The sequence below is a fragment of the Zingiber officinale genome, chromosome 9B, assembly GCF_018446385.1.
Source record: "Zingiber officinale cultivar Zhangliang chromosome 9B, Zo_v1.1, whole genome shotgun sequence".
NCBI lineage: Eukaryota > Viridiplantae > Streptophyta > Magnoliopsida > Zingiberales > Zingiberaceae > Zingiber > Zingiber officinale.
The window spans coordinates 108,043,670-108,063,515 of record NC_056003.1 but is presented as its reverse complement, the minus strand read 5'-3'; positions in this window follow the sequence as shown (position 1 = coordinate 108,063,515).

Genomic DNA, 19,846 nt, shown 5'->3' with positions numbered 1-19,846 from the left:
CGCCTGCGAAACTTAACACGTTTGATCCTAAGTTTAATTTATTTGTTCTTTTAGGTTTTGATTTGGATCTCCTGCGGAACTTAACACGTTCGATCCAAATCACCTAGGTCACGAAGACAATTAAATATCTATTTTCAAAATCGGCTTCCAGTACTGCATGGCGAGGCACATGGCCTTCTTGGATATGGGAGCAACCACCACCGACTAGACAAAGCCTTTTAAAGAAATTAAATATTTAACCTTCCCATAGTAACCCTAGGTTAACCTCTAAGAACAATCAAATCACAAGGAAAACAAAAAAAAACAAAAGAACATAATTTTGAAAACTAATTCGAAAAACTAGAATCGCATGCCTCTTGTATTTGGTATTTTTACATGGAGATAAAACTAACATGATGAGGAAAACAATATTAGTTATACCTTACTTAGTCGTATATATGACCTCTTGATCTTCTACCGTATTCCTCTTCTAATCTCGAACGTTGTGTGGGCAACGATCTTCCGAGACGAGGACCACCTAGCACCTTCTTCTTCTTCCTTCAAGTTTCGGCCAAGCAAGACTTCCAAAGGATGAAGATCTTTTTCCACCAACCAAGCTCCAAGGGATGCAAGCTTTCTCTCCTTCTTCTCCAAGCTAGGATCCGGCCACCACTTGATCTCCAAGAGAGAAGAGAGTTTCGGCCACAAGGATGGAGAGAAGAGAAAGGGAAGAGTCGGCCACACCAAGGAAGAAAAGAGGGAGAAAAATAATAGAAGTTGTTCACCTTGAAGGCACCCAAAACCCCCCTCTTTTATAATCCTTAGCTTTGGCAAATAAGGAAATTTAATTACAATAAAATTTCCTTAACTTTCCTTGACATGAATTAATTAAGAAAAATTAAATAAAATTTCCTAATTACCCATGTCATGGCCGGCCACCTCATGGAAGAACAAATAAGACAATTTTCAATCAACCAATTAAAATTCCTTATTTGTCTCCGGAAATTTTAAAAAATAAAATTTCCCTTTAAAATCCCTTCATGGTTGATAAAAAGAAATTTCTATAATTTTAATTTTTCAACATGTGAATAATTTATAAAGAAAAATAAAATATTCTTTCAATCTACAAATAAGGAAAGAGATTTAATCTCTTTTCTTAATCTTTTGTAGAAACTTATAAAAGAGATATTTTAATTTTTAATCTTTCTTTTAAATTATATCTTCCACATAAGAAAATTTTAAAATTAAAATTCTTTTCTAATTTAATAGGGTCGGCCACCTAAACTTGGGTTCAAGCTAGGGCCAGCCACCCATGGACCAAGGCTTGGCCAGCCCTAGCTTGGTCCTCAAGCTAGCTTGGCCGACCCCTACAACATGGGTATGAAGGTGGGTATAGGTGGGTATAGTACTCTATAAATAAGAGGCTACGATAGGGACCGAGAGAAGGAATTAGTTTTTGTCTCCCGATAAAATTAAGCATCCCGTGTTCGCCCCGAACACACAATTTAATTTTATCAATAATAATTCATTCCACTAGAGAACTATTATTGAACTACCGCATCAATCCCAAATTACATTTTTGGGCTCCTTCTTATTATGAGTGTGTTAGTCTCCCTGTATTTAAGATGTCGAATGTCCACTAATTAAGTGAGTTACTGACAACTCATTTAATTAATATCTTAGTCCAAGAGTAGTACAACTCAACCTTATCGTCATGTCGGACTAAGTCCACCTGCAGGGTTTAACATGACAATCCTTATGAGCTCCTCTTGGGGACATTATCAACCTAGATCACTAGGACACAGTTTCCTTCTATAATCAACAACACACACTATAAGTGATATCATTTCCCAACTTATCGGGCTTATTGATTTATCGAACTAAATCTCACCCATTGATAAATTAAAGAAATAAATATCAAATATATGTGCTTGTTATTATGTTAAGATTAAGAGCACACACTTCCATAATAACTGAGGTCTTGTTCCTCTATAAAGTCAGTATAAAAGAAATGACCTTTGATGGTCCTACTCAATACACTCTAAGTGTACTAATGTAATTATATAGTTAAGATAAACTAATACCTAATTACACTACGACCTTCCAATGGTTTGTTCCTTTCCATTTTGGTCATGAGCTACTGTTTATAATTTATAAGGTACTGATAACATTATCTTCTGTATGTGACACCACATACTATGTTATCTACATCATAAATTATTTGAACAACTACAAACAAATGTAGATAATTTGACCAAATGTGATTCTTTATTCAAAATAAATGTCTACAAAAGCTTAGGCTTTCAGTATACACTCTAACAATCTCCCACTTATACTAATGACTAAGCTATCATATCTGCTGCCATACATCTGATTCTCATCCCCTCTACATGCCGATCGAAAGCTTTTGCTGGAAGGGCCTTAGTGAAAGGATCTGCCAGGTTATCTGCTGATGCAATCTTGGCGATAACAACTTCTCCTCGCTTCACGATATCTCGTATCAGGTGGTACTTGCGCTCTATATGTTTACTTGCCTTATGGGCTCGTGGTTCCTTCGAGTTTGCAACTGCACCGCTATTATCACAATAAATTGTGATGATTTTGGGCAAACCAGGAATCACATCTAAGTCCATCAGAAAGCTCCTGAGCCATACTGCTTCTTTAGCTGCCTCAGAGGCTGCCACATATTCAGCTTCCATGGTTGAGAACGAAACGCATTTCTGCTTAACACTCCTCCATGCAATGGCTCCACCTCCTAAACTAAACACATAGCCTGATGTAGACTTACTGTTGTCCCTATCCGATTGGAAATCTGAATCGTGTAACCCACAAGGAGCAAATCATCTGCTTGGTAAACTAGCATATAATCTCTAGTCCTTCTCAGGTACTTTAATATATGCTTTACCGCAGTCCAATGTCCTTGTCCAGGGTTACTCTGATATCTGCTAACCATGCCCACGGCAAAACAGATATCAGGTCTCGTACACAGCATTGCATACATAAGGCCTACAGCCGAAGCATAAGGAACTACTTTCATGTCCTCTATCTCCTTTGATGTCTTCGGAGACATCCCTTTAGATAGAGCTACTCCATGTGTAACGACCCGGCCCTCTTGGCCCATTTGGCGGTCCATTTGGCGACCCTTGGGTCGTCGACCGTCGGCCCTTATGTCGTCGGCCCATTTGGCGACCTCTCATTTGCCTCCCCCAGGATTCGAACTCTAAACCTCCAGGCTTAAATATTAGAGTTTATGAATCCTGGTAACTAAGTGAGATCATCTCACTTGGTTACCAGGATTCATAAACTCTAATACTTAAGCCTGGAGGTTTAGAGTTCGACTCCTGGGAGGCAACTAAAGCCAGGTGGAAAGTCCTAGTGAGTAACGGCACGGCCAAGGGTCGTCGGTCGACGACATGAGAGGTCGCCAAACGGGCCGACGACATAAGGGCCGACGGTCGACGACCAATTTGTCGTCCTCTCATGTCGTCGATCGTCGGCCCATTTGGCGACTTTATGTCGCCGATCGACGATCCTTTCGTCAGTTTTCACCGGCTGATTTTGCCCCAGATCTAAACCTCCGCACTTAACAGAGTTTGCGAACCCGCAACCGCGAGCGCCTTTTATTACCGCCCTTTGGCCTCTTGGGCGTGGCGTTGTCGCCGATCGAGCGTCGTCACCAGATTTTCACCGCCGCTGATTTTCCTCCAGTTATATTATGATCTCGCAACCAAGTGAGATGATCTCACCTGGTCACCGTGATTCATAAATTCTAATACTTAAGCCCTGGAGGTTTAGAGTTCAACTCGGGAGGCAAAATCCACCGCTGGTGGAAAGTCCTAGTGAGTAACGACGCGGCCAAGGGTCCGGTCGACGACACGAGAGGTCGCCAAATGGGCCGACGACATAAGGGTCCGCCATGGGGCCACCAAGAGGCCAAAGGGCCGGTCATTCATTTTGGTTACCAGATTCATAAACCTAATACTTAAGCCCGAGGTTTAGAGTTTGAACTCGGGAGGCAAAATCCACCGCCAGGTGGAAAGTCCTAGTGAGTAACTAAGGGTCATCGGTCGACGACATTAGAGGTCGCCAAATGGGCCGACGACATAAGGGCCGACGGTCGACGACATGAGAGGTCGCCAAATGGGCCGCCAAATGGGCCAAGAGGACCGGGTCGTTACAATAAAAAGGCGCCTTTTTATTGTAACGACCCGACCCTCTTGGTCGTTATCTCACTTGGTTACCAGGATTCATAAATTCTAATACTTAAGCCTGGAGGTTTAGAGTTCGAATCCTAGGGGAGGCAAAAATCCACTGGCCAGGGGTGGAAAGTCCTAGTGAGTAACGACACGGCCAAAGGATCGTCGATCGACGACATAAGAGGTCGCCAAATGGGCCGACGACATAAGGGCCGACAGTGGGCCGCCACAAGGGCCGCCCAAGAGGCGGCCCTTCCTTTTTATTGTAACGACCCGGCCCTTTAGCCTCTTGGGCGGCCCTTGTGGCGGCCCACTGTCGGCCCTTATGTCGTCGGCCCATTTGGCGACCTCTTATGTCGTCGACCGACTACTAGAGTTTATGAATCCTGGTAACCAAGTGAGATGATCTCACTTGGTTACCAGGATTCATAAACTCTAGTACTTAAGCCTGGAGGTTTAGAGTTCGAATCCTGGGGGAGGCAAAAATCCACTGGCCAGGGGTGGAAAGTCCTAGTGAGTAACGACACGGCCAAAGGATCGTCGGTCGATGACATAAGAGGTCGCCAAATGGGCCGACGACATAAGGGCCGATAGTGGGCCGCCACAAGGGCCGCCCAAGAGGCTAAAGGGCCGGGTCGTTACACCATGCCTAAAAGGTAAGAAACCTTTCTTGGAATTTTGCATGCTAAAACGAGCAAGGACCGTATCTATATATGAAGCTTGGGACAGACACAACATTCTTTTCTTGCGATCCCTTATAACTTTGATCCCAAGAATGTGTGCACAATCTCCTAAGTCCTTCATATCAAATTGTTTTGACAACCATACCCTTACGTCCGATAATATCTTGACATTGTTGCCAATTAACAAAATATCATCTACGTATAGTACAAGAAATACCACCACGTTTCCGTTACACTTCTTGTATACACAAGACTCATCCGGACACTGAATAAATCCATATGACTAGATTACTTCATTAAACCGGATGTTCCAAGATCTTGAAGCTTGCTTCAGTCCATAAATGGACCGATTAAGCTTGCACACTAGATGCTCTTTGCCTTTTTCAATGAACCCTTCTGGTTGCTTCATATGGATGTTTTCTTCAAGACTTCCATTAAGGAAAGCTGTCTTGACATCCATTTGCCAAATCTCATAATCCATATGAGCGGCAATGGATAAGAGTATCCGGATAGACTTAAGCATGGCTACCGATGAAAAGGTTTCCTCATAATCGATTCCCTCTTTCTGAGTGTACCCTTTCGCAAGAAGCCTTGCTTTGAGGGTTTCTACCTTCCCGTCTGTCCCACTTTTCCTTTTGTAGATCCACTTGCATCCAACGGCTTTTACACCATCAGGTGGTTCTACAAGCTCCCAGACCTTATTAGAGTACATAGACTCTATTTTAGAATTCATTGCCTTTTGCCAAGATACTGCATCTGTATCTTGGAGTGCTTCGTCATATGTTCGGGGATCAGGTTCATGTTTACCCGGGATCAAGTCCAAAGACTCTCCCAAAACCATGAATCTATCAGGTTCCCTCACAACTCTCCCACTACGACGAGGCACCGTTTGTGGTTGTGTATCATGTGTGGCACGTGTTGCAGTCTCTTGTGGTACTTCATCTTGTACTGTTGGTACTAAAGTAGACGTGTCCTCTCTAAGTTCTTCTAAAACAATTTTGCTACTGGGCTTGTGATCCATTATATAGTCTTCTTCTAAAAATTGGGCATTGGTGCTAACAATGACCTTCTGGTCTTTAGGACTATAAAATAAACCACCTTTCGTTCCTCTGGGATAACCCACAAACACACGAACTTCTGTATGAGATTCTAACTTATCAGCATCTGGTTTCAGCACATGTGCTGGACTACCCCAAATCCGAATATGTATTAGACTGGGTTTTCACCCATTCCACAATTCTGTGGGAGTAGAAGATACTGATTTAGAAGGTACTAAGTTCAGAATGTGCGCTGCCATTTCCAGAGCGTATCCCCAAAACGAATTTGGTAATTCTGAATAACTCATCATCGATCTAACCATTTCCATAAGAGTCATATTCCTTCGTTCTGCCACACCATTCTATTGGGGTGTACCAGGTGCGGACAATTGGGATTGAATCCCGGCCTCTGATAAGTAATTCCTAAATTCTCCTAAGAGGTATTCGCCACCACGATCAGACCGTAGTGTCTTGATACTTTTACCTAGTCGTTTCTCCACATCAGCCTTGTACTCTTTGAACTTATCAAAGCACTCGGACTTGCGGCGCATTAGGTAAATGTATCCGTATCTTGAATAATCGTTTATGCAAGAGACAAAATATTCAAAACCACCTCTTGCCTGGATAGACATAGGACCACACAAATCAGAATGAACCAATTCTAATGCTTCTTTGGCTCTATATTCCTTGGCCTTAAAAGGCCTCTTGGTCATTTTACCTTCCAAGCAAGATTCACAAGTTGGAAAATTTTCCAACTCTAATGAACCCAAGAGTCCATCAGCTATAAGCCTTTGAATCCTACTTAAGTTAATATGTCCAAGCCTTAGATGCCAAAGATACGCTTGGTTCATTTCCGAAGGTTGTTTTCTCTTATTAGAGTTAGAAGATGCATTATAAATTTCGATACTTTGCTTTGTGGGAGAAATTGGATTTAAAATGTATAAATTGCCACTTAATGCACCAGAACAGATAATCACTTTATTTCTCTTTATAACTACATTGTTATTAAAGGAAACAGAATATCCATCCAGATACAGTTTAGAAACTGAAATTAAATTCTTTCTAAAACTAGGTACATAAAGACAATTTCTTAAAACCAATTTTCTATTTCTATCAAAAGATAAGTAGACGTCTCCCACTGCAACAACCACCACCTTAGTAGCATTTCCCATGTAGACGGTTATTTCTCCTTCATATAGTCATCGGGTTTCCTGGAACCCCTACAAAGAATTACAGACATGATCAGTGGCTCCTGTATCTACACACCAGGTGCTGGTAGATAACACCACTAAACATGTTTCAACAACTAGAGCATGAGATATACCTTTGTTGTTTTGATTCCTACGAGGACAGTCCGCCTTGCAGATGAAGCACTTGCCCTTCGGCTTCTTCACTCCAGCTTTAGGTCCTGTACTCTGTGATTTATTCACCTTCTTTGCTGAGCTAACTTGTTTCTTCTTCTTCTTTCCTTTCAGTTTAGAAGTAGAACCATTTTCAGCATAGTGAATATGAGAATTGTGACGAAACAAACCTTCTGCTGCCTGAAGTTTTGTCAGTAGTTCCGCCAATGAATATATCCTTTTATTCATATTGTAATTCAGGCGAAATTGCTCAAAACTTCTAGATAGCGTTTGGAGGATCATATCGATCTGGGTTTCCCCATCAATTTCTCCTCTAAGGATTTGTATTTCATTCAGATAAGCCATCATCTTTAGGATATAATCCCTCACAGGAGTACCCTCTTGCATGGTGGCTGTCATTATCTTTCTCATGGCTTCTTGCCTAAAGGCCCAATCCTGGTGACCAAAGAGTTCCTTGAGATTGTTCATAATATCATAGGTTGTTGGTAAATCTTGATGCTAATGTTGCAATACATTTGACATTGAAGCCAAAATGTAACACCGCGCCATCTCATCTGCTTTTGCCCATTTCTTATGATATTCAATCTCCTCTTGGGTAAATTCACCAGTGGGTGCATCAGGGCAAGGCTCAGTTAGTACAAACTTATAGCTTTCAGCAGTAAGAACAATGTCTAGGTTCCTTTTCCAATCTATGTAGTTAGGACCAGTAAGTATGTTCCCTTTTAGTATGATGGCCAGTGGGTTGAAAGTCATCCTAAGAATCACAAATAACTTTTGGTCAGAACTCTAAATTTAGAATAATATTGATTCCTCAAACAGTACTATTTTAAATTAACCAACACCTCAAAACACCGTGAATTTTGTATGCCACGATAGTGTGGACGTATACAAATTCAACATTTGTAAAAGGAGAGTGTAACCCATTAATTTTATTATCTTGTCAACCTAACTTTTTGACAAATAAAATTAATAGTTGGTTTCCTTTGGTCACACGAATAATAGCAGTGACTCCGATGGGGAGGATACTATTAGATGTGCCTAAGTGTATACCATTACTTGACACTAAGTCCATTAATAAGATTGTGCCCCTTCTGATGGGAAGATCATACGCTCTTAATTAACTTCCTATAGTCATCCAAAATGGAAGTTTGTTCTAGTGCTCCACAAACAAACTCATCCGATATGGAGGAAAGCACTCAGAGCCAACGCGCAAGTTTGTTTGCATCACTTACAAACCAGTAATGGAGACCGTGGAATTTATTTAAAATCCCTCTCCCACTTAGTTATTTAAAATGAGCAATTTTGACTATGCTAGCCTGCTAAACATGTATACTAACATGCACACACAACACAATATAAAAGTAATAAATAGAAAAAACTAATTTTCAACTATTATGGCTTTTATCTATTGTTGTCCTCCGTGTGTCGCCATACCTAGCTGCTGCCATTTTTGGCCACCGCCACCAGATCTAGTTGTCGCATCCATCTTGCTCCATGTTCCGCTGCGCCTCTGGTCCTCAAAAGGTTCCATGCCTTGCAAGATTCGATCCGCGACATAAATAGAATTTTACATTTTTCGATCCTATATTCCTCGAAGGAATGTACATGTATCTAGATCAAAAAATAAAATCCTAATAAAACTAAATACAGCTTCTGCTGTATTTTATAATACAATCATGCACACACAATAAATGCCCTTGACATGTCCAAGGGTCCAATCACACACACAATTACTATAAGCCATAATAGTTGGATCCTGCATCCACAAAGTTAGCACATCCTACTATTATCCTGCCTAAATTATGTATGACATGTGCATAATTAAACTAATACCAAATACACAGAGGCAAAACTCTAGCTCTGATACCAATTGTTGGTTGCTACTCGGAAAACCTAAAGGTTCCACTGTACAAAAATTTTGTACAAAGGTCTGAACATTTTCCTAGCTACCATGTGTTCTTTTAAATTAAACTTGGATCACCTGCGAAACTTAACACGTTTGATCCTAAGTTTAATTTATTTGTTCTTTTAGGTTTTGACTTGGAACTCCTGCGGCACTTAACACGTTCGATCCAAATCACCTAGGTCATGAAGACAATTAAATATCTATTTCCAAAATCGGCTTCCAGTACTGCATGGCGAGGCACATGGCCTTCTTGGATATGGGAGCAACCACCACCGACTAGACAAAGCCTTTTAAGGAAATTAAATATTTAACCTTCCCATAGTAACCCTAGGTTAACCTCTAAGAACAATCAAATCACAAGGAAAAGAAGAAAAAACAAAAGAACATAATTTTGAAAACTAATTCGAAAAACTAGAATCGGATGCCTCTTGTATTTGGTATTTTTACATGGAGATAAAACTAACATGATGAGGAAAACAATATTAGTTATACCTTACTTAGTCGTATATATGACCTCTTGATCTTCTACCGTATTCCTCTTCTAATCTCGAACGTTGTGTGGGCAACGATCTTCCGAGACGAGGACCACCTAGCACCTTCTTCTTCTTCCTTCAAGTTTCGGCCAAGCAAGACTTCCAAAGGATGAAGATCTTTTTCCACCAACCAAGCTCCAAGGGATGCAAGCTTTCTCTCCTTCTTCTCCAAGCTAGGATCCGGCCACCACTTGATCTCCAAGAGAGAAGAGAGTTTCGGCCACAAGGATGGAGAGAAGAGAAAGGGAAGAGTCGGCCACACCAAGGAAGAAAAGAGGGAGAAAAATAATAGAGGTTGTTCACCTTGAAGGTACCCAAAACCCCCCTCTTTTATAATCCTTAGCTTTGACAAATAAGGAAATTTAATTACAATAAAATTTCCTTAACTTTCCTTGACATGAATTCATTAAAAAAAATTAAATAAAATTTCCTAATTACCCATGTCATGGTTGGCCACCTCATGGAAGAACAAATAAGACAATTTTCAATCAACCAATTAAAATTTCTTATTTGTCTCCGGAAATTTTAAAAAATAAAATTTCTCTTTAAAATCCCTTCATGGTTGATAAAAAGAAATTTCTATAATTTTAATTTTTCAACATGTGAATAATTTACAAAGAAAAATAAAATATCCTTTCAATCTACAAATAAGGAAAGAGATTTAATCTCTTTTATTAATCTTTTGTAGAAACTTATAAAAGAGATATTTTATTTTTTAATCTTTCTTTTAAATTATATCTTCCACATAAGAAAATTTTAAAATTAAAATTCTTTTCTAATTTAATAGGGTCGGCCACCTAAGCTTGGGTTCAAGCTAGGGCCGGCCACCCATGGACCAAGGCTTGGCCGGCCCTAGCTTGGTCCTCAAGCTAGCTTGGCCGGCCCCTACAACATGGGTATGAAGGTGGGTATAGGTAGGTATAGTACTCTATAAATAAGAGGCTACGATAGGGACCGAGAGGAGGAATTGGTTTTGGTCTCCCGATAAAATTAAGCATCCCGTGTTCGCCCCGAACACACAACTTAATTTTATCAATAATAATTCATTCCACTAGAGAATTATTATTGAACTACCGCACCAATCCCAAATTACATTTTTGGGCTCCTTATTATGAGTGTGTTAGTCTCCCTGTATTTAAGATGTCGAATGTCCACTAATTAAGTGAGTTACTGACAACTCATTTAATTAATATCTTAGTCCAAGAGTAGTACCACTCAACCTTATTGTCATGTCGGACTAAGTCCACCTGCAGGGTTTAACATGACAATCTTTATGAGCTCCTCTTGGGGGCATTATCAACCTAGATCACTAGGACACAGTTTCCTTCTATAATCAACAACACACACTATAAGTGATATCATTTCCCAACTTATCGGGCTTATTGATTTATCGAACTAAATCTCACCCATTGATAAATTAAAGAAATAAATATCAAATATATGTGCTTGTTATTATATTAAGATTAAGAGCACACACTTCCATAATAACTGAGGTCTTGTTCCTCTATAAAGTCAGTATAAAAGAAACGACCTTTGATGGTCCTACTCAATACACTCTTATTAGAGTGTATACTTAAAAGTTTAGCTTTTGTACACATTTAGTTTGAAATAAAGAATCACATTGGTCAAATGTTTACATTTACTTGTTAAATGTAATTGTTCAATTAATTTATATAGTAGATAACATGGAGTGTGGAGTCACACTTAGAAGATCATGTTGTCAGTTCTCTATAAATTATAAACAGTTGCTCACGACTAAGATGGAAAGGAACAAACCATCAGAATATACGTAGTGTAATTAAGTATTAGTTTATCTTGACTAATAAATTACACTGATACACTTTAAGTGTATTGAGTAGGATCATTTAGGTAAGTTCTTTTTGTACTAACTTAGTAAAAGAACGAGACCTTAGTTATTATGGAAGTGTGTGCTCTTAATCCTAATATAATAACAAGCATGTATATTTAATATTTATTTCTTTGACTTATCAAAGAGTGAGGTTTAGCTCGATAAATCAATATGCCCGATAAGTTGGGAAATGATATTACTTATAGTATGTGTTGTTGATTATAGAAGGAATATGTGTCCTAGTTATCTAGGTTGAGAATGTCCCCAAGAGGAGCTCATAAGGATTGTCATGTTAAACCCTGCAGGTGGACCTAGTCCAACATGACAATAAAGTTTGGTGGTACTACTCTTGGAGCTAGATATTAATTAAATGAGTTGTCAGTAACTCACTTAATTAGTGGACATTCGTAATCTTAAACACAGGGAGACTAACACACTCATGATAAGAAGGAGCCCATAATGTAATTTGGTATTGGTGCGGTAGTACGGTAATAACTCTCTAGTGGAATGAGTTATTATCGATGAACTTAAGTTGTGTGTTCAGGGCGAGCACGGGATACTCAAGCTCATCGGAAGGTCAAAACCAATTTCTCCTCTAGGTCCCTGTTGTAGCCTCAATAAAGTCTCAAGTCCATCCAAAGAAAAGCCTATCTTGGTATCCAAGAAGGGGTCGGTTCATTGCTTGGTGACCAAGCAATGGTCGGCCACATATTCTCTAGAAGTGGTCGGCCCTTGCCTTGGGCAAGGGGGTCGGCCGCAATATTTAAATTAGGAAGGTTGTTTTTGAATTTTTAAATTTCCTCAGATATTTACAATTTGTAAAAAGAGAGATTTTAAAAATTTATAAAATTTTCATAATTTAAATTAGGCCACAAGGTTTTAAAAGAGAGTTGTAAAATTTATAAAACTTTCTTTTAAAAAAAAAAGAAATATTATTAGAGATGTTTTAAATTTTAAAACTTGTTTTTAAATTTTAAAACTTTCCTTTTAATATCCACATTAAAAAAAAGGGAGTTTGTAAAATTTTATTAAAAGTTTTCTTCTTTTAAAATTTTATAAAAAAATTTTCTTTCTTTCCCTTTTAATAAGTGGTCGGCCACCTTGCTTGGTGCCCAAGCAAGGGGCCGGTCAAATAATTAAACATTAACAAATAGTTGTTTAATTAATAAATCAATCTAGGATTGATTAATTAGAAGGAAAGAAAAAGAAAAATTAAAAGGAAATAGGAATGAGTCTAATTTTTTATAAAACTCTTTCCATAATTTTCCGTTGGGAAACTAATATAAAAGGGGGGAAGGGGAGGCCTGGAAAAATATAACAATTGATATTGTGTTGTTGGAGATCATCAAGTGGCCGGCCCCTCTCCCTCTCTTCCCTTTGCTCTCTTTTGCTCCTTTGTGGTGGTGGTGGCCGAATTCTAGAGAAGGAGGAGAAGCTTTCCGGGTGGTGTTCGTCTTGGAGGATCGTCGCCCACACGACGTCTAAGAGGAGGCGAGGGATACGGCAGAAGATCTCGAGGTTTTTAGCATACAAGGAAGAGGTATAACTAGTATTTAATTTTCGCATCATATTAGTTAATTTTTATTTGTATAAATACCAAATACAAGAGGCATTCGATTCTTGTTTTTCGAATTTAATTTCGATGTTGTGTTCTCTTTCTTTTTTCCTTGTGATTTGATTGTTCCTTTTGGTTAACCTAGAGTTATATAAGGAAATTAAATATTAACTTTCCTTAAAAGGCTTTGTCTAGTCGATGGTGGTTGCTCCCATATCCAAGAAGGCCAAGTGCCTCACCATGCAGTACTGGAAGCCAATTTTGGAAACTAATATTTAATTGAATTTATAACCTAGGTGATTTGGATCAAACGTGTTAAGTTCCGTAGGAGATCCAAATCTAAACCTAAAAGAACATATAAGTTAAACTTGGAATCAAACGTGTTAAGTTTCGTAGGAGATACAAGTTTAACTTAAAAGAACACATGGTAGTTAGGAAAGGTTCAGATCACATACAAAATTTTTGTACAGTGGAGCCATTGGGTTTTCCGAGTAGCAACCAACAATTGGTATCAGAACTAGGGTTTTGCCTCTGTGTATTTGGTATTAGTTTAATTATGCACATGTCATACATAATTTAGGCAGGTTAATAGTAGGATGTGCTAATTTTGTGGATGCAAGATCCAACTATTATGGCTTATAGTTATTATGTGTGTGATTGGACCCTTGGACATGTCAAGGGCATTTATTATGTGTGTATGATTGTATTATAAAATACAGCAGGAGCTGTATTTAGTTTTATTAGGATTTTATTTTTTGATCTACATACATGTACATTCCTTTTATGGAATATAGGATCGATGGATGTAAATTTTATTTTATGTTCGATCTAGTTTACATGTACATTCCTTCGAGGAATATAGGATCAAAAAATGTAAAATTCTATTTATGTTCCGGATCGAATCTTGCAAGGCGTGGAACCTTTTGAGGATCAGAGTGCCGCAGTGGAACAAGGAGCAAGATGGATGCGACAACTAGACCCGGTGGCAGTGGCCAAAGATGGCAGCAGCTAGGGATGACGACACACGGAGGACAACAATAGATAAAAGCCATAATAGTTGAAAATTAGTTTTTCTATTTATTGCTTTTGTATTGTGCTGTGTGTGAATGTTAGTGTACATGTTTAGTAGGCTAGCATCATCAAAATTCCTCACTTTAAATAACTAAGTGGGAGAGGAATTTATTTTAGTGAATTCTACGGTCTCCATTACTGGTTTGTAAGTGATGCAAACAAACTTGCGCGTTGGCTCTAAGTGTCTTCCTCCATATCAGATGAGTTTGTTTGTGGATCACTAGACCAAACTTTCATTTCGGATGACTATAGGAAATTAATTAAGAGCGTGTGATCTTCCCCATCGGAAGGGGCACAATCTTATTAATGGACTTAGTGTCAAGTATTGGTATACACTTAGGCACGTCTAATAGTATACTCCCCATCGGAGTCACTGCTATTATTTGTGTGACCGAAGGAAACCAACTATTAATTTTATTTGTCAAAAAGTTAGGTTGACAAGATAATAGAATTAATGGGATATACCCTCCTTTTACAAATGTTGAATTTGTATACGTCCACACTATCGTGGCATACAAAATTCACGATGTTTTAAGATGTTGGTTAATTTAAAATAGTATTGTTTGAGGAATCAATATTATTCTAAATTTAGAGTTCTGACCAAAATTTATTTTGTGATTCTTAGGATGACTTTCAACCCACTGGCCATTATTCTAAAAGAAAACAGACTTATTGGTCCCAACTATATAGATTGGAAAAGAAACCTGAACATTGTTTTAACTGCTGAGGGCTATAAGTTTGTACTGTCAGAGGAATGCCCAGAAACACCTAGCGATGATTCTACCCCAGAGGAGATTCAGCATCATAGTAAATGGGTAAAAGCTGATGAGATGGCGCGGTGTTACATTTTAACTTCGATATCAAATGTATTGCAACATCAGCATCAGGACTTACCAACAGCCTATGATATAATGAACAATCTCAAGGAACTCTTCGGACATCAGAATCGGGTTGCTAGGCAAGAGGCAATGAGAAAACTGATGACAACCACCATGACTGAGGAGACTCCCATGAGGGATCATATTCTCAAGATGATGGCTTACTTAAACGAAATACAAGTTCTTGGAGGGGAAATTGATGGGGAAACCCAGGTTGATATCATCCTCCAAACGCTGCCCAGAAGTTTTGAGCATTTTCGCCTGAACTATAATATGAATAAAAGGATGTATTCATTGGCGGAACTTCTGACAGAACTTCAGGCAGCCAAAGGGTTGTTTCATCAACATTCTCAAATTCACTATGCTGAAAATGGTTCTACTTCTAAGCCATTTGGTCCTACTCAATACACTCTAAGTGTACTAGTGTAATTATATAGTTAAGATAAACTAATACCTAATTACACTACGACCTTCCAATGGTTTATTCCTTTCCATTTTGGTCGTGAGCTACTGTTTATAATTTATAAGGTACTAATAACATTATCTTCTGTATGTGACACCACATACTATGTTATCTACAATATAAATTAATTGAACAACTATAAACAAATGTAGATAATTTGACCAAATGTGATTCTTTATACAAAATAAATGTTTACAAAAACTTAGGCTTTCAGTATACACTCTAACAAGAACAGCTCCAAGGCCCATCTTGGAAGCATCACTGTAAATGTCAAAACTTTTGTCACTCTCTGGAACAGTCAGAATGGGAGCACTGGTCAGTCTTTTCTTCAATGCTTGGAAACTTTGCTCACATTTGTCTGACCATTCAAACTTCTTGTTCTTCCTAGTTAGGGCTGTTAGTGGAGAGACTATCCTGGAAAAGCCCTCCACGAATTTCCTATAGTACCCAGCTAAACCAAGGAAGCTTCTGATCTCCCTGGCGTTCTTGGGTCTACTCCAGTTGTTGACCGCTTCTATTTTGGCATGATCCACTTAAATACCTTCTTTAGAAATGATGTGACCAAGAAACGCCACCTGCTCCAACCAGAACTAGCACTTCGAGAATTTAGCATAAAGCTACTTTTGTTGAAGGGTCTGCAGTACTATTCTCAAGTGCGTGTCATGCTCCTCTGGGGTTCTTGAATAGATCAGAATGTCGTCGATGAACACGATGACAAACTTGTCAAGGTATTCTCTGAACACTCTGTTCATTAAGTCCATGAAGACCGCAGGTGCATTAGCCACTCCAAAAGGCATGACTACAAACTCGTAGTGTCCGTATCTGGTCCTGAAAGTTGTTCTGGGTATATCCCTTTCTTTCACTTTCAACTGATGGTACCCAGAGCGCAGATCTATCTTATAGAACAATGTTGCCCCCTTTAACTGATCAAATAGATCATCTATTCTGGGAAGAGGGTACTTGTTCTTAATTGTCACTTTGTTTAGTGCTCTATAATCTATGCACATTCGCATAGATCCGTCTTTCTTCTTAACGAACAACACCGGAGCTCCCCATGGTGAGTGACTAGGACGGATGAAACCTTTGTCAAGTAGCTCCTGGAGTTGTTCTTATAGCTCTTTCAGTTCTGCTGGAGACATTCGGTACGGAGCTTTTGAAATTGGACGGGTACCAGGAACCAACTCAATTTCAAACTCCACTTCTCTGTTGGGAGGTAGTCCAGGTAGCTCTTCTGGAAATACCTCTGGATACTCACAGACTACCCGAACATCTTCTTGCTTGGGTCTTTCTTGTTCTTCTGCATTCACAATGTACGCAAGAAAACCAGTACACCCTTTGGCTAACATCTGGTGAGCTGTGAGGGAAGAGAGGAATTTCTGGGTCTTCCTCTTCGGCACTCCCGTGAACTCAAAGGATGGTTCGCCTTCTGGGCTGAAAATCACTTTCCTTTTGCGGCAGTCCACCGAAGCACTGTACTTGCTGAGGAAATCCATGCCCAGAATGACATCGAAATCTTGCATCGCAAGGACTACTAGATCAACATATAGCTCTCGGTCTGAAATTTTTACTGGTACAGCCCGAAGCCATTGGTTGGACTCCATGACTTCCCCAGAAGGTAGGGTCGTCAAAAACTTGGAGTTCATGCTCTTTATAGTCACCTGTTACGACCGTGGAGGCACTAGCAGCTTCCTCTTTAGTGAGGGAGAATACTCTGGCACTGGCTGAAACTGGTGGGGCTTCCAACCTTCCTTGACTGAGCTGAGGTCCGTCCAGAGTTGCAGGCATGTAGTGTAACTAAGACTTGTTCCCGTATTGCACCGCCTGCTGCTGGGATGCTTTATACTTGTTAGGGTAGTCCTTGGACCTATGTCCTTCTTGCCTGCAAGTATAGCATCCTGTGACACCCAAAAGACACGTCCCTGGGTGTGTTCTCCCACATTTAGGATAGGGAGGGTGCTTGACTTGCTTACTCTCTGAACCTCCCTTCTGACTGCCTGGCCACTGCTTCCGCTTATTACTCTTGCCCTTCCAGTTCTGATTACTTGACTGGGGTTTCTGACCTCCTACTGTCTTGTCTTCTATCTTAACTGGCTTGAGTTGCATTTGTTGTAACTTGATGTTGTTCAGATAGTGCTCAGCAATTAATGCACTACTGACCAACTCTTCACCAGTCTGTGGTTAGTGAATTCCACTACTCACATTAAGTGTTATTTCTGGCCTTTCAAAGTAAAATATCTTAATTACTTCTTCTTTAAATGCCTTGGCATTTTAACAAACACCTTGTGTGCCAAAATCCTTAAAGTCTTGACTTCGGGATCTACTTAAAGTCTTGGCCTTTTTCTTTCTTTTCTTTATCTTTCTTATACTTTTCTTAAACTCAAAATACTGATAGGGTATTTTTCCCATATGCATCTATAAGTGAAACTAACTATGTAACACACAATCATGCATAGAACTCAAAAGAAATCTGCACATATAATCAAATACTTCTAATGATTTCTCTATTCTGCAATTAATAAGGAAAAGCATACTAAATAAAAGAATTTTTAAATACTTTCTTACTTGAAGACGGCAAGGCTGGTGCTGATGTGTGATGCTGGAGAATGGGGACGGCTCTGATACCAACTTGTAATGACCCCACCCTCCTCCCTACTAGTCTGTGAGGGTGGAGCACTACTAGACTACTAACTATGATTAACTAATGTTACTCACATGAAAATTATCTATGCTTAAAACTCTCAAAACTCAAAGCATACAATATGTAACAGCGGAAAACATACTACTCAAGCATACGTTCACAACTAAAACTATACATCAATCTGAACATGCTAGAAACTATATATATAAATCTACACAAGCATGCAACAATGGCACAACTCAGATAATAAACCAATGTGCATAGCAATTAAAAGAAAGAGTTCTAAACATAAAATATCCAATGCAAATCTAACAACATGAAAGAATGGTTCCAATATTCTGAATACAAAGTCTTAATGAATTATTAAACTAAATCCCAAGGCTTTCATAGTCCAAACATCACACATCCATCCGCACCTCCTTGTCGCCTTCCTTCGCTATAGCTTTTTCTTTCCTTTATCTGCAGTAAGAGGAAATGCAACTATAAGCAAAATTGCTTAATAAGTGATATCTAACTCACAAAACTCGAATATGCATGTGAATAAGAATAAATCTAAAACTGAATGCTTTAAAGGAAATACTACACATGTCAGAAATGGACCCAAGAACATTAAGTGAAACTCTCTCTAGTCCCAGCACCCCATTGTGGAAAGAAGCTATCAATAATGAAATCGAGTCCATCATGAATAACCATACTTGAGAATTAGTGGGCATTCCTTATGGTACTAAACCATTAGGTTGTAAGTGGATACTAAAATACAAGTATAAAGCTGATGGATTGATTGACAAGTATAAATTCAAACTTGTAGCCAAAGGATACAAGCAAAAGGAAGGTATTGATTACTTCAATACCTACTCAGAAATGACAAGGATTACGTCCAAATGAGTGCTGATAGTCATCGCAGCACTGTTTAACCTTGAAATACACCAAATGAATGTTAAGACTGTGTTCTTAAATGGTGAGTTGGAAAAAGAAATCTATATGAAGTAACCCAAGGGGTTTGTAGCTCTAGGAAAAGAGGAAAAGGTGTGTTGACTTGCTAAGTCGTTGTATGGACTTAAACAAGCATCTAAACAATAGCACGAAAAATTTGACAAAACAATGCTATCTAAAGAATTTAAAATAAATGAATGTGATAAATGTATTTATGTCAAACACACACCTAAAGGTCATGTAATCATTTGTCTATATGTAGATGACATGCTTATAATGGTCAGTAATCATGAGGTAATCATGAGTATAAAGAAAATGTTGACCAAGAATTTCGATATGAAAGATATGGGTCTAGCAGATGTTATATTGGGAATTAAAATTCTCAGGATATCCGATGGGATAGTTTTGACATAATCCCATTATGTAGAGACAGTGTTGAAAAGGTTCAATGCGTACAATCTCTCTACAGTAAAAGCACATATGGATTTAAGTCAACACTTAGCAAAAAACCATGGTGAGCCCATATCGCAATTGGAATATTCTCGGATAATAGGCAGTTTGATGTATCTCATAAACAACACACGTCCAGATATTGCTTATGTGGTAAACAAGCTAAGTCATTTTACGAGTAATCCAAACGACACCCATTGGAAAGTACTAATGCGAGTTCTTAGATATTTGAAATATACTATGAACTACGGATTACATTACAGAACGCATCTCGTTGTCTTATAGGGCTATTGTGATACTAATTGGATATCAGA